Source organism: Schistocerca americana, chromosome 2 (genome assembly GCF_021461395.2).
Source record: "Schistocerca americana isolate TAMUIC-IGC-003095 chromosome 2, iqSchAmer2.1, whole genome shotgun sequence".
In the NCBI taxonomy this organism is placed as follows: Eukaryota; Metazoa; Arthropoda; class Insecta; order Orthoptera; family Acrididae; genus Schistocerca; species Schistocerca americana.
In genome coordinates, this window is record NC_060120.1 from 802,237,643 (window position 1) to 802,251,414 (window position 13,772).

The 13,772-nt window shown below is 43.6% G+C and overlaps 1 protein-coding gene across 1 annotated transcript in view; it reads right to left on the reverse strand.

The window, feature by feature from the left end:
* The window catches only part of LOC124594448 (suppressor of lurcher protein 1-like), a 320,389-nt gene extending 307,715 nt beyond the window's left edge, over window positions 1-12,674 (reverse strand). The window contains exon 1 of the mRNA XM_047132824.1: window positions 12,597-12,674. The gene's annotated coding sequence lies outside the window, so the exon portion shown is untranslated. The remainder of the gene's footprint in view (window positions 1-12,596) is intronic.
* Window positions 12,675-13,772: the final 1,098 nt, after the last annotated feature.

Here is a 13,772-nt window from a genome sequence, read left to right on the forward strand (position 1 = left end):
GTACACTGAGTGGCCCAAACTACCATTTTCGTTTCTAAATACAAGTACATCGAGGAAATGTAGTTTTCCGTCTACCTCCTCCTCCATTGTAAACTGAATTCTTGAGTTTATACTGTTCAGATGTTCGTGGAACCGGCTTAGTTCCTCCCTACCATGTCTCCACAATACAAACGTGTCATCCACGTATCGGAACCATACATTTGGTTTCTTGCTGGCAGTACCTAAGGCCTGTTCTTCGAATTTCTCCATAAAGAAGTTAGCAATTACGGGACTTAGGGGGCTTCCCACAGTCACGCCATCCGTTTGCTCATAAAACTGTTCATTCCACTTGAAGTATGTGGTCGTCAAACAACACTTAAACAGCTCTAAAATATCGGCAGGAAAAATTCGATCCAGCTGTTCCAATACATCATTAAGTGGAACCATGGTAAACAGCGATACCACATCGAAGCTGGCCGATATGTCCTCCGGCTGGACCACTATACCATTCAATCTGCTGATGAAATGTGTCGAATTCTCTATATACGAGTCCGAACGGCCCACATGTGGTTTTAACAGCGTAGTCAAAAACTTGGCTAACGAGTAGGTGGGCGAACCAATGGCACTTAGTATCGGTCTTAACGGAACATTTTCTTTATGAATTTTGGGCAATCCATAAAGCCTCGATGGTAGCGCAACCGAACTGCAGAGACCTTTCTGCACACTCTCTTCAATGGAGGACTTTTTTATTAACCGCGACACAGTTCTGAGAACGTTGTTAGTGGGGTCCTTATTCAGCTTCCTATATGCTTGCAGATCCAGTAGATCCGTAATTCTTCTCTGATAGTCGGCCACATCCATAACCACCGTTGCGCTTCCTTTGTCAGCTGGGAGAACCAAAATACTATCGTCGTCATTCAGGAGTTTTAAAGCTCTTCTCTCACCCACAGTTATATTACTTTTCGGCGGTTTTGCATTGGCTAATATTCTCACAGTTTCTATACGGATTTCTTCAGCTGTTACAGAATCTACACTGCGAATTCCTGTTTCTACATTGGCTATAATTTCTTCCGTGGGCACAAAACGCGGACTAACAGCAAAATTTCCTCCCTTGGCAAGCACAGATGTCTCATCGTCAGATAACGAACGTTTGGACAAATTGATAACGGTCCGGGAAACGTCTAAATGCCGAACAGTCTGATTAGGTAGCAAATTATCAAACTTCTTCTTCTGTCTACTAGACGTCGTCAACATACGCTTCCCCATGGTACGAGGGCAGTTCAAAAAGTAATGCAACACATTTTTTTTCTCGGCCAATTTTGGTTGAAAAAACCGGAAATTTCTTGTGGAATATTTTCAAACATTCCCGCTTCGTCTCGTATAGTTTCATTGACTTCCGACAGGTGGCAGCGCTGTACGGAGCTGTTAAAATGGCGTCTGTAACGGATGTGCGTTGCAAACAACGGGCAGTGATCGAGTTTCTTTTGGCGGAAAACCAGGGCATCTCAGATATTCATAGGCGCTTGCAGAATGTCTACGGTGATCTGGCAGTGGACAAAAGCACGGTGAGTCGTTGGGCAAAGCGTGTGTCATCATCGCCGCAAGGTCAAGCAAGACTGTCTGATCTCCCGCGTGCGGGCCAGCCGTGCACAGCTGTGACTCCTGCAATGGCGGAACGTGCGAACACACTCGTTCGAGATGATCGACGGATCACCATCAAACAACTCAGTGCTCAACTTGAGATCTCTGTTGGTAGTGCTGTCACAATTGTTCACCAGTTGGGATATTCAAAGGTTTGTTCCCGCTGGGTCCCTCGCAGTCTAACCGAACACCATAAAGAGCAAAGGAGAACCATCTATGCGGAATTGCTTGCTCGTCATGTGGCTGAGGGTGACAATTTCTTGTCAAAGATTGTTACAGGCGATGAAACATGGGTTCATCACTTCGAACCTGAAACAAAACGGCAATCAATGGAGTGGCGCCACACCCACTCCCCTACCAAGAAAAAGTTTAAAGCCATACCCTCAGCCGGTAAAGTCATGGTTACAGTCTTCTGGGACGCTGAAGGGGTTATTCTGTTCGATGTCCTTCCCCATGGTCAAACGATCAACTCTGAAGTGTATTGTGCTACTCTTCAGAAATTGAAGAAACGACTTCAGCGTGTTCGTAGGCACAAAAGTCTGAACGAACTTCTCCTTCTTCATGACAACGCAAGACCTCACACAAGTCTTCGCATCCGAGAGGAGCTCACAAAACTTCAGTGGACTGTTCTTCCTCATGCACCCTACAGCCCCGATCTCGCACCGTCGGATTTCCATATGTTTGGCCCAATGAAGGACGCAATCCGTGGGAGGCACTACGCGGATGATGAAGTTATTGATGCAGTACGACGTTGGCTCCGACATCGGCCAGTGGAATGGTACCGTGCAGGCATACAGGCCGTCATTTCAAGGTGGCGTAAGGCCGTAGCATTGAATGGAGATTACGTTGAAAAATAGTGTTGTGTAGCTAAACGATTGGGGAATAACCTGGTGTATTTCAATGCTGAATAAAACAACCCCTGTTTCAGAAAAAAATGTGTTGCATTACTTATTGAACTGCCCTCGTATCATGCAGTAGTCTATCAATTTTATCCCAGTCACCGCTGCACAGTTTATTACTGATCGTAATATGGAGAGACATTAACTTACAGTTTGTGCTTGCCAAGTCCCGTCGGGTCTGCTGAATGCGCTCTCGCAGTAAGGCCTCCTCAGTCCGTTTGAAAATGCGTTGTGCCTTTCCCGAATAGAACAGTCGCTTTATCTTCAGAAACTTCGGTATAACGCCGACGGCTCTGCAACGAGACAGGAATGTGAGGGAACACAAAAGCTGCACTCTCTTCTTCTGGAGTCCTTCCAGGCGTCGCACTTCTCTTGACATCTCCTCCCCATAGAGGCGTCTGATACTAAAATGTAAACTTTCACGGCCGGAAATATCATGTCCATTATAATTATCCGGGCTGTTATGCCGTGGTCGGTTGATGAATTCTGTGGTGATTCCCAACGTTAAATGTTAACAGATGTTAAGTTCAATAGTGCTCAGAGCCATTTGAACCATTTTTGTGGCGTTTGGAGATCCTACCCTCAAGGTGCCTATTTGGAAGACCAATTCTAAAAGTTCTTAATGTTGCATTTGCTGGATGAGTGTGTTAGCGGGCTGAACTGGATAGCCGTTACATCTCTCAATGCACTTGATAATTTCAAGTTCGTTTTGTATTCCTGTTCGCAAAAAGACACTTTGGTGGCACGATGCACCACTGCATGCAATTCAGCAATCTTAAATTTCTGCAGGTGATTCGATGAGCTGTAAATTAGTTTGTCAGCCGTACTATATTTCCTAAAAAACTGGCTCTAGTATGCAACGACGTGACTCGTCATGTTCCCTGTTCTTTATCTTGTGTCGTCACGGAGACATTATTTAAGTTTTCGAATTTTGCGTTGTTAACGTTAGAGGGCGGCCCAAGATTTTGGTGGAGCTGCGGGCACGTGACAGTTTGTAGAATGGGGAACAATTCTAGCGATGATAGAAGAGCACATGGAAAAATCCACTGCCATAATCGACTGACAAAATGCCCTCGGACCCGGGAACTGTCATCTCCGAAACGTTGAAGCTGTTAGTCTGATCGCGTTCTACTGTCAAGAGCATCTGCGGAATGAGATTCAAGGAAGGTGAAATCACGAATGTACGATATAGTCGTTGGACGTCGGAGGTCAGAGGCTGGTCCGGTCTGCAAAGCAAGACAGGGCAGCGATCAGTAGCAAATCTGACGACAGTTGAACTTGGGACTCGGCTGGAGACGATCTGTACGGGGAAGGGGATCATCGAGACAGGACCGTGAATCAGTGGAAACTCATCGCGTGATCGGAGGATTAACTTTTTTGTGTTATATGGTTGGATAATCGTGTTCGAATGCGACGGCTGCTAGGAACATACACCTTGCCAAAGACGTATGAAGGGGGGGGGGGGGGGGGGCAGTATTGTGCTATGCGGAATATGGCACTGTAGTAGCAATCTATGGCTGAGTATCAGCTGCAGGCCACTTCCGTCTTTTCATGCTACTATCTTCCACATGGCAAATTTCAGTATGACAACTGTCCATGTCATAAGGCCAGAGAAGTGATACAGTAGTTTTAGAAGCATGATAGTGAACTCACAATCTCTTCGACAACATGTTCACCGGAACTGAATCTGATGGGCAACATCTGTGACGCTATCGGGCGCCAAATACGCGCGGACAGACCATCGGCCCGTAATTTAATTGAGTGATCTGTGAATAGACTTCTGGTGGTACTCAGAATCGCAGCTATATTGCGTTCCAAATGTGGACCAACCAGCTCTGAAGAAGGTGGTATTCTGTTTTGTCTCATCAGTGGAGACCCACCACCCTGAACGGTAAAATGAGGTACAAAAGGGGGGGGGCTGGATAATGCATTGACGGGTCTCAGCAGTCCTCCAAGAGACCTTAAAAGCGGCAGAGGATTTGACTTTGAGTATACACTAAAACATGATAGGATCCTAGAATTCCACAAAATGTTCACACAACCGTGTCATGTTATAGCATGAATAGTTAGCAGTATTTAACGAGTGCAGTGCGTTTCTTTTCTCTAGATGTCCTCTGTAGATGACAGGATGTTTGTTCGTGTGGTGTACAACAAAGAGGAAAAGGTGCTGTTAACAGGAAGCCTATATTTCAGTAAGAGGCAGGAGCCCATGATGTGTATTGCGAACTTCACACTGAAAAGTGGGCAAATAAAACAAATACCGAAATGATACCATTGTAGGGTATGAGGATTATCTATTTCCTATTCCATCCTTAAACGCCTTTCCATGTCCTTCTTCCTTGTTCAATCAGTTTGTGATCCACCTCGTCGACACAATGTCTAACTCCGATTTTCTTCCGTTCCATTAGATTAGTTGGTAGGATATCATTACAAGGATTTACCCTCCATTATGCCCGAAATTTAGTGACTACAGTTTGGTACAGCCCCAAGATACGAGCCAACTACCTCCAGATCGGGTTCTTACGAACCTCGGCGGCAGGCACATACATTAGTGTCGACAACCCACACTTCGTATTTGTGTCTCATAATTAAGACGTCACCGGCTGCAACAGAGTTCCCATTTAACTAATTAGGTGCTTGAAACTGACATTCTTTCGTGGAGTAAATGCGCTTAGATAAGTAGTTCAGGTATGTAAAGGCGACTCCAGACCAACTCATAACAAAATGGTTCAAATGGCTCTAAGCACTATGGTACTTAACATCTGAGGTCATCAGTCCCCTAGACTTGGAACTACTTAAACCTAACTAACCTAAGGACATCAAACACATCCATGGCCGAGGCAGGATTCGAACCTGCGACCGTAGCAGCAGCGCGGTTACGGACTGAAGCGCCTAGAACCGCTTGGCCACAGCGGCCAGCAACTCATAACACATGGCAGTGTTGTTACTGCTTTCTACACGAGATATTCTAACGTATTCTCGTTTACTACTTCCTCCGACGGAAATTTGAAAATGGAAATAGCATTCTAACGCAAAATGTCGCAAATCAAAATGTAAATTAATAGTTATATGCATTTTTCTATTGATCGTTAACTCCCGAAACGTGGTAGGTTATTTCCTACCTTACACAGCCATGTGATACGCGGAATTCTGCAGAAACTTTGTTTATTGTAGATGGTCCATTGTCTGTATTACTATGGCAAAGAGCCAAGAACAACGGAATCGTAAATAAATTAAATTTTAACCAATAATTCACTGTAACGTATATTCTAGTTTTGTTATTCGTAAACGTGGCTACAGAGACGATGTTCACAGAATTTAGCAGAAATTCTTTGATGCCTTTTGAATGTGTACCGTCTCCATAATTGGCTGACGTAAATGACAGGGAACGGGGGAAACGCCATTCAGAAAAAAATCCGTCTTTGTTTTTTTACCGCTGCATTGAAACGGAGTAAGAGAGCCAATATTCGTCGAATTCTACAGAAATTCTATGTTTGGTTTTTCTACATTCGCCTTCCGTATATTTGACAATAGTAACATCAAATAATAGAGGTTGCGCCAATGGCTGGAATTTCAAACAATACTTCAGTGTAGTTACATGTTTCTTCGGTTGTTTGAAAATGTAGCATGAAAGAGAACGTTCGCAGAATTCCACATAAACCCTTTGATGTCATTCGTAGGTGTATCGTCACTAACTTTGTCAAGGGTAAACGGCAACAAAAGGAGGAAAAGTTGCATAAATTTTTGTCAGTACTTTCCATTTCTTGGAATGGAGTTTGGGAGATGGCATTTAGATTGTAAAAATGTTTCTGAGCGTGTTGTTAGAACCAATTTTCCTTCGTGATTGTAGTACCTCGGATCATATTTGGTAGGTAAAAACAGGGAGGTGCAGCGAGCGCGACTAAGATGTCTGGAACGAACTAAAATTGATTCTCGTGAAGATGCTGTTAAAATACATTCTATTGTTCAACACCATTTTTCGACGCCGATATTTACGAAAATGTTGAGTTACGAATGGTTTGCATCCAAACTGTCAGAAGAACGAATTTTATCAAATTTTCACAGAGCCTTGTTTCTCCTCACAATCTCCGCAGCTTTCTTCTGCATGCTGGAAAACTGCATACATTCGATGAAACAGACGCCATTTTATGTTTTCCGTGTTTGTATGAAAAATATCATAGTGCAGCTTGTTAAGTCTGTTCCGAAGATTAATTGTACATGCCCGCATACTCTAGCATATTGTAACTGATTGTATTGTTAAAGTTTTTACAACCTTATTTATCGATCTTTGCCCTGGGCTTTCCTAGCTTGTCCCTCGTCTTTGAAACCCGCGTCTGTAGATCGAAGAATCCAGGTGCGAAGCAGTTCTCGGTACGTTACCCGACTGCCGGTATAAGAAATTTCCGAAATAACAAGAGACATCCATTTTCAGGAAAACTTTATGCGTTTGGTCGTTTACTTGGCGACAATTGTAAATGTAATATTTTTTGTAATAGTAAAAATCAACAAACAACAAAATGACATAGGAAATTCAATAAAAGCTCATGCAATAGATGTGTTTTTTCATCACATTACTTTGCAGTTATAATAAATATGAAAATACAATGAAGCGCCAAAGGAACTGGTGTAGGCATGCGTATTCAAATACAGAGATATGTAAACAGGCAGAATTCGGCGCTGCGGTCGGCAACTGCTATAGAAGACAAGAATCTGGCCCAGTTGTTAGATTCGTTACTGCTGCCGCAATGCCAGATTATTAAGATTTAAGTTAGTCAGTACGTGATGTTACAGTCGGCGGACGAGCGACGAGACGCAGCATCTCCGAGGTAGCGAAGAAGAGGCGATTTTCTCGTACGACCATTTTACGAGTGTACCGTGGATATCAGGAATCCAGTAAGACATCAAATCTCCAACATCGCTGAGGCCGGAAAAAGATCCTGCAAGAACGGGACTAACGACGAGTGAAGAGAATCGTTCAACGAGACAGAAGCGCAACCCTTCCTCAACGAAACATCATCGCGGAGCCGAAGGCCCACTCGTATACCGCTGATGACTGCACGACACAAAGCTTTACGTCTCGCCTGGGACTATCGGCACCGACACTGGACTGTTGATGACTGGAAACATGTTGCCTGGTCGGACGAGTCTCGTTTCAAATTGTATCGAGCGGACGGACATGTACGGCTACGCAGACAACATCTTGAATCAATGGACTTTGCATATCAGCAGGGGACTGTTGAAGCTGGTGGAGACTGTATTGGTGTGGGGCACGTGCATTTGGAACGATATGAGACCCCTGAGACTACGTGATCATCCTGTCTGACCACCTGCGTCCAGTCCTGACCGACGGACTTGGACAATTCCAGCAGGAGAATGTGACACCCCACACACACAGAATTGCTACACTGTAGATCCCGGAACACTCTTAGGAGTTTAAACACTAGCGCTGGTCACCAAACTCTCCAGACACGAACATTATTGACCATATTTGGGATGCATTGCAATGTGTTGTTCAGGGCAGATTTTCATCCCTCGTCCTCTTACGTATTTATGGACCACCCTGCAGGATTCATGGTGTCAATTCCATCCAGCACCACCTCAGAGCCGGCCGGAGTGGCCGAGTAGTTCTAGGCGCTTCAGTCTGGAACCGCGCGACCGCTACGGTCGCAGGTTCGAATCCTGCCCCGGGCATGGATGTGTGTGATGTCCGTAGGTTAGCTAGGTTTAAGCAGTTATACGTTCTAGGGGACTGATGACCTCAGCAGTTATGTCCCATAGTGCTCAGAGCCATTTGAACAATTTTTGAACCACCTCGGACGTTAATCGAATCCTTGCTACGTCGTGTTGCGGCACTTCTGCGTGCTCGTCCCTACTCGATATTAGGAAAGTGTATTAATTTCTTTGGCTCTTCAGTGCTGAAGAAATATAAACTAAAAAAAAAAAGGATGAGTGGGACTCGAACCAGCGTTTCACCGCCATCAGCTGGTGATCAAGTTTGGAATGAATTGGTACATCACTGACACGTGTAACGTATCCTGCAGACTTCTCGGAAATCGCCCAAGTGGTACACCATACTACTTGCACATTATGTTGTCCTAATGGATTTCTAAAATTGTATGATGTTTGAGATAAATCCTTGATCTGAACGTCGTGGCCTCTACTTACTAGTGTTACCAGTGCGGAGCTGCAGGAAGTCGATAGTGTTATACTATTTTTTGTGGTATACACCGTCCTCATAGTACACAGCAAGTTTACAGATATCTGTTCACCTGGAAGTCCCAGTCTCTCAGCAACACGGGAACACCTGCAAAAGTTGTAGGATCGATTCAGACGTTGCGGCATGCTCCGATACCGTTGCTTTACTAAACCGTACGAGAAAGATTATCACAACGGTTGCAGTCTCTGTCAGAGATTGTAGCTCGTTACACACAGTCGTTAGGATTTGTTAATACTAGGTATTATATCTGCGTCATATGCAAGTTTTCACGAACTTCATTATATTAACAGGTACTCGGTCAAAAGCTTACCCAAACTGATCAGGCAATGCTATGATTAACTTCATTTCATAACAAAGTTAGTGGATATTGACAATCGTATGAATGTCTTCATTGTTAGAGAAGTTTTACTTTTCACGATTTTGCAGTAAGAATCTCTAGTTTCGACGATGACCACCAGTTACATTTAAACAAATATCTTCGAAAGCTTGGAAACGTCGTCTATTGCACTGAATTATTCAGAGTGGAAAAGGAATGGACTTTTGTGTAATATAATGTGTCTATTAAAGTCTAACGTTTTGTGGACATCAGAGGTCAGCGTCGTCACAGTTTTGTGCTCTACCATTATCGATAATCCTTACTAATGACAGTTAATACAACAACACGGTACCACAATGTGAATCGCACAAATCATCCCTAAGCCTTACCCATCGCTTACGCCGTGTCTTTGCCGAATACACTCCGTATAACGTAGTATTACAGTTAGCTGCATTTAGTTGTACCTACGCAGGTGAGATACTTGCTACAGGCTGAATTCTACTGAGGCAGTCAAAAGGCGTCACACATTTTTCAGCGTAGCCCTAGTTGGAGTCAGCTAATATTAAGCGTAGGATTGTAAATATATTAATGGGACGGACTTTCACCTCCTACGATTTAGCTACAAGCTCTCAAATTGCAGCACTTCTACCTCTTTGAATCCGGATGTGAGTATTACTGAAGACCACTTGCGTGTTTTGCAGCCTATAAGCACTTCCGTTAGGTAATGTTTGCGTGGTCACACGCCGTTCGCATTATCTGTAAGAGAGCGGGCTAAAAACTAATGCCTCCGAATTCTTCATGTGAACACTCAAAGCTTTTCAAACAGAAACTTTATTAACATTCTAAACTAAACTCCTCCCGAACAGGCCTTTAAGGCCCAACGGTACCGACCGGCCGCCGTGTCATCCTCATCCATAGGTCTCACTGGATGCAGATATGAAGGGGCATGTGGTCAGCACACCGCTCTCCCGGCCGTAGATCAGTTTCCGAGACGGGAGCCGCTACTTCTCAATCAAGTAGCTCCTCAGTTTGCCTAACAAGGGCTGAGTGCACCCCGCTTGCCAACAGCGCTCGGCAGACCGGATGGTCACCCTCCAAGTGCTAGCCCAGTCCGACAGTGGTTAATTTCGGAGATCTGACGGGAATCGGTGTTACCACTGTGGCAAGGGCGTTGGCTTATTAACATTCTACATCATTATTTTTTATGTCTACATATCTGCAGCACTCTGCCGCTAGAGGGTTCCAAACTTTAGTTCGTAACACGGCGGTGTGTAAAGTAACATGTCGGTGCGAGAGGAACGGCTTGCAGTAATCGAGTTTCGAATTCTAATAGACCGTCCACCGATGCAGCACCCTTTCCTTCAGCACGATAATGCCGGACCACACAGTGCCGCGACACCTGCAACAGTACGACGCCTTGAGTTCACTGTCATCGACCATCCTCAACTGCTCCCGAACTGGTCCTATCCGATTATCATCTGTTTTCAAAACGTGAAGAATGCTTTCGAGAACTTCACTTTGATAGTGATCAAGCGGTTCAAGCAGATGTGAGGTTATGGGTTTGTCAACAATGTTAAACAATCTAATTGTACAGTGATGGTATCAACAAACGGGTCTTTGAGAGAAACGTGTTCGCCGCCAAGGTGACTATGCTGAGAAATGAATATGTAAAAACGAAGAATAAAGATGCAGAAGGTTAATAAAGTTTTGTTTAAAAAGCATAAAGTGTTTTCACGTAAGAAAATTTGGAAGTCTTTCCAGCACACCCTCATACATACCTTATATATATATATATATATATATATATATATATATATATATATATATATATATATATATATATATATATGGCATTAGTTTCATATTTAGTCACATTCTACGTCACCATTCGATGGACAGATTATTGAAAACCGTGCCATATACTCTCATTCCATGGAACGGTGTGGAGAAGTACGTTATTTATTCCAGACTATAAATGCACTGTTACCAGCAAAGTACTTTTAGTAACGATGTCGTTCAGCATCTGACACCGAAGCGGCCATCTCCCGGTCCAGCACCACCGCAATGACATATGTAAATTGCCTCCGATACGAAGACGTGCGTTCTCGAGAAGCATTTCTATTATTGAATCTCTGTCCTCATCGGATTGACTAAAGACCTTAGCAAAGAACACACCAACACATTACACTGCCATAAATTCGAGCTACAATGCAGAAAGCACCAGATATCAGATATCTTTTACATAATCATGGACTCTATATGGTTTTTTAACTTCAAATTTACAAATGAATTCAAATAATCAGGTACCTGAAATTATCGACATTTGATAACAGCAACAGGATATGTACGCTTAAGATATAGCGCGGAGCGCAAATATTCGCATCGCTACCTCTGTCAGTGTCAATAAAACAGGTAATTATAATTTTATCACTCAGTTAGCAAACGCTCATAAAGCGCTGAGTTGTGACTATAAAGGTTATATTGACATTTCTGACTGTAGTAATAGAAAATTTAATTGTCAGAGAAGGTAGGAATTGGATTTCATTGCAACTGTTTAAATTTATTAACTTGACAAATTCTGTTTCACAGGTTTTCCAACAACCAGGCTTTATATTCTGATACAAATGTGGCATGAGTTTCGTTCTTCAGATTTAAAGAATTTTCTTCTTACTAAATAAGGGCTGTGTCGATACATGTTGTCGTACACTTTAAGACTAGAATACCATGGATGGCATTAGCAAGAACGAACGGAACGACGTGTACCTTAACATGAGAGGAAAATTCATGATGACTGTAGATTTGGATAATGCCGAGTATGTAGAGAAATTTCTAAGAACGTTATTTTACGTGAACATGGTTCAAATGGCTCTGAGCACTATGGGACTCAACTTTTGAGGTCATTAGTCCCCTAGAACTTAGAACTAGTTAAACCTAATTAACCTAAGGACATCACAAACATCCATGCCCGAGGCAGGATTCGAACCTGCGACATGAACATGGGAGATAGGGATAACAATCATTTCCAGTGGCATTCTGGATTATATATTAACTCATGGTTGAGTTTGAAAAATTTCACATTCACAAATGCCACTTTTGTCGTGTTACTAACTACTGAAATATAGAAAATACACTGAAATATAGAAAATGCCTTTGAACGATAGTTCATGATATTCCAATTGATGCGGTTCTGTATTCCTTCTTGAATTACCTGAACACTGCTGATACAATACGAAATATTGCTATTAGAGTTTCAGCGGCGTATGGGTCCTATTTCTTGTCCACTACGATGGAAAAAGTTACGAATAGCAGGAAGATTAGAATTTTTCAGTACGAAATTATCCTTTGAAACTTGAAACCAATCAGAACTATTTTTATCTGGCTAAGAATCTAAAGTCAAGATGAAAAAGAAGGAAAAACAATCAGAAAAAAATTAAATTACTAGACAGTGAATAGATATGCCCCCCTCGTCCCTCCACAGTCCACCACAAACAAATACTGGGTGCGCGTTAGCACACTAGTTCCACGGCTGAGAAGCGCTACTTACGTGACCGAAGAGTTGCGCCTCGTCGTGTCTGCGAGGCGAACAGCAGCGGGGTGTCACCACGTCCGCGTGCCGCTGCTGTCGACGGCGAACTGCGCCGCCCGAGGGTTGCGCTCCTCTCGCCGGCTGCGGCCGCGCCTACTGCGCATGCGTCCTACACGGTGCATTTCACCGCCAATCCCCATTCCTCTTAAACCCTCTCTTCTCACAAATGACTCTTCTGTCCCCTATTGCGTCGTTTCTGAACTAATAGGACGGAAGTTTGTATTATATTTCAAAAGACACAAGACTTAACTGGACTGGGATACGGTGGTTGTAATCTGTATAGATTTCCAAGATGTTGACTAATTCCAGAAGAAAAGTAGTAAAGTTGTTTCAAGAATTAAATTTTCACTCTACAGCGGAGTGTTCAAATGACTCTGAACACTAAAATGGTTCAAATGGCTCTGAGCACCATGGGACTTAACATCTGAGGTCATCAGTCGCCTAGACTTAGAAAATCCTAACTAACCTAAGGACAGCACACACATCCATGCCCCAGGCAGGATTCGAACCTGCGACCATAGCAGCAACGCAGTTCCGGACTGAAGCAGCGGAGTGTGCTCTGATATGGAACTTCCTGGCAGATTAAAACTACGAGGTGGACCAAAGCTCGAACTTGGGACCTTTTCCATTCGTGGGAAAGTTGTGTTACCGACTGAGCTACCGAAGGACGGCTGAGGACCCCTCCTGACAGCTTTAGTTTTGCCAGTACCTTATCTCTTACTTTCCAGATTTCACAGAAGCTCTTCTGAGGCTCTTGGAGGTTAGCACTACTGGAAGGAAGGATACTGAGGAGACATGGCACAGATACAGGCTGAGGGATGATTCCACAATGAAATTTTCAGTCTGCAGTGGAGTGTGCGCTGATATGAAACTTCCTGCCACATGAAAACTGTGTGCCGAACCGAGGTTAGACCTTTGGACGTTAGCCTTCCGCGAGCTAGTGCACTACCATCATTTGTTCATTCAGCAAGGCCACGACCCATTCTCAGCCTCTTACTCCTTCAAGCGTGGTTTTTAACTGATCTTGAAGTAGGTCACTCACTACATTTAACATTTTCTCCCTTCCATTTCTTAGTCCGGGCGAAGTATGTACACACATGATCAAAATTATCCGGACGGCATTATGTAATGCGG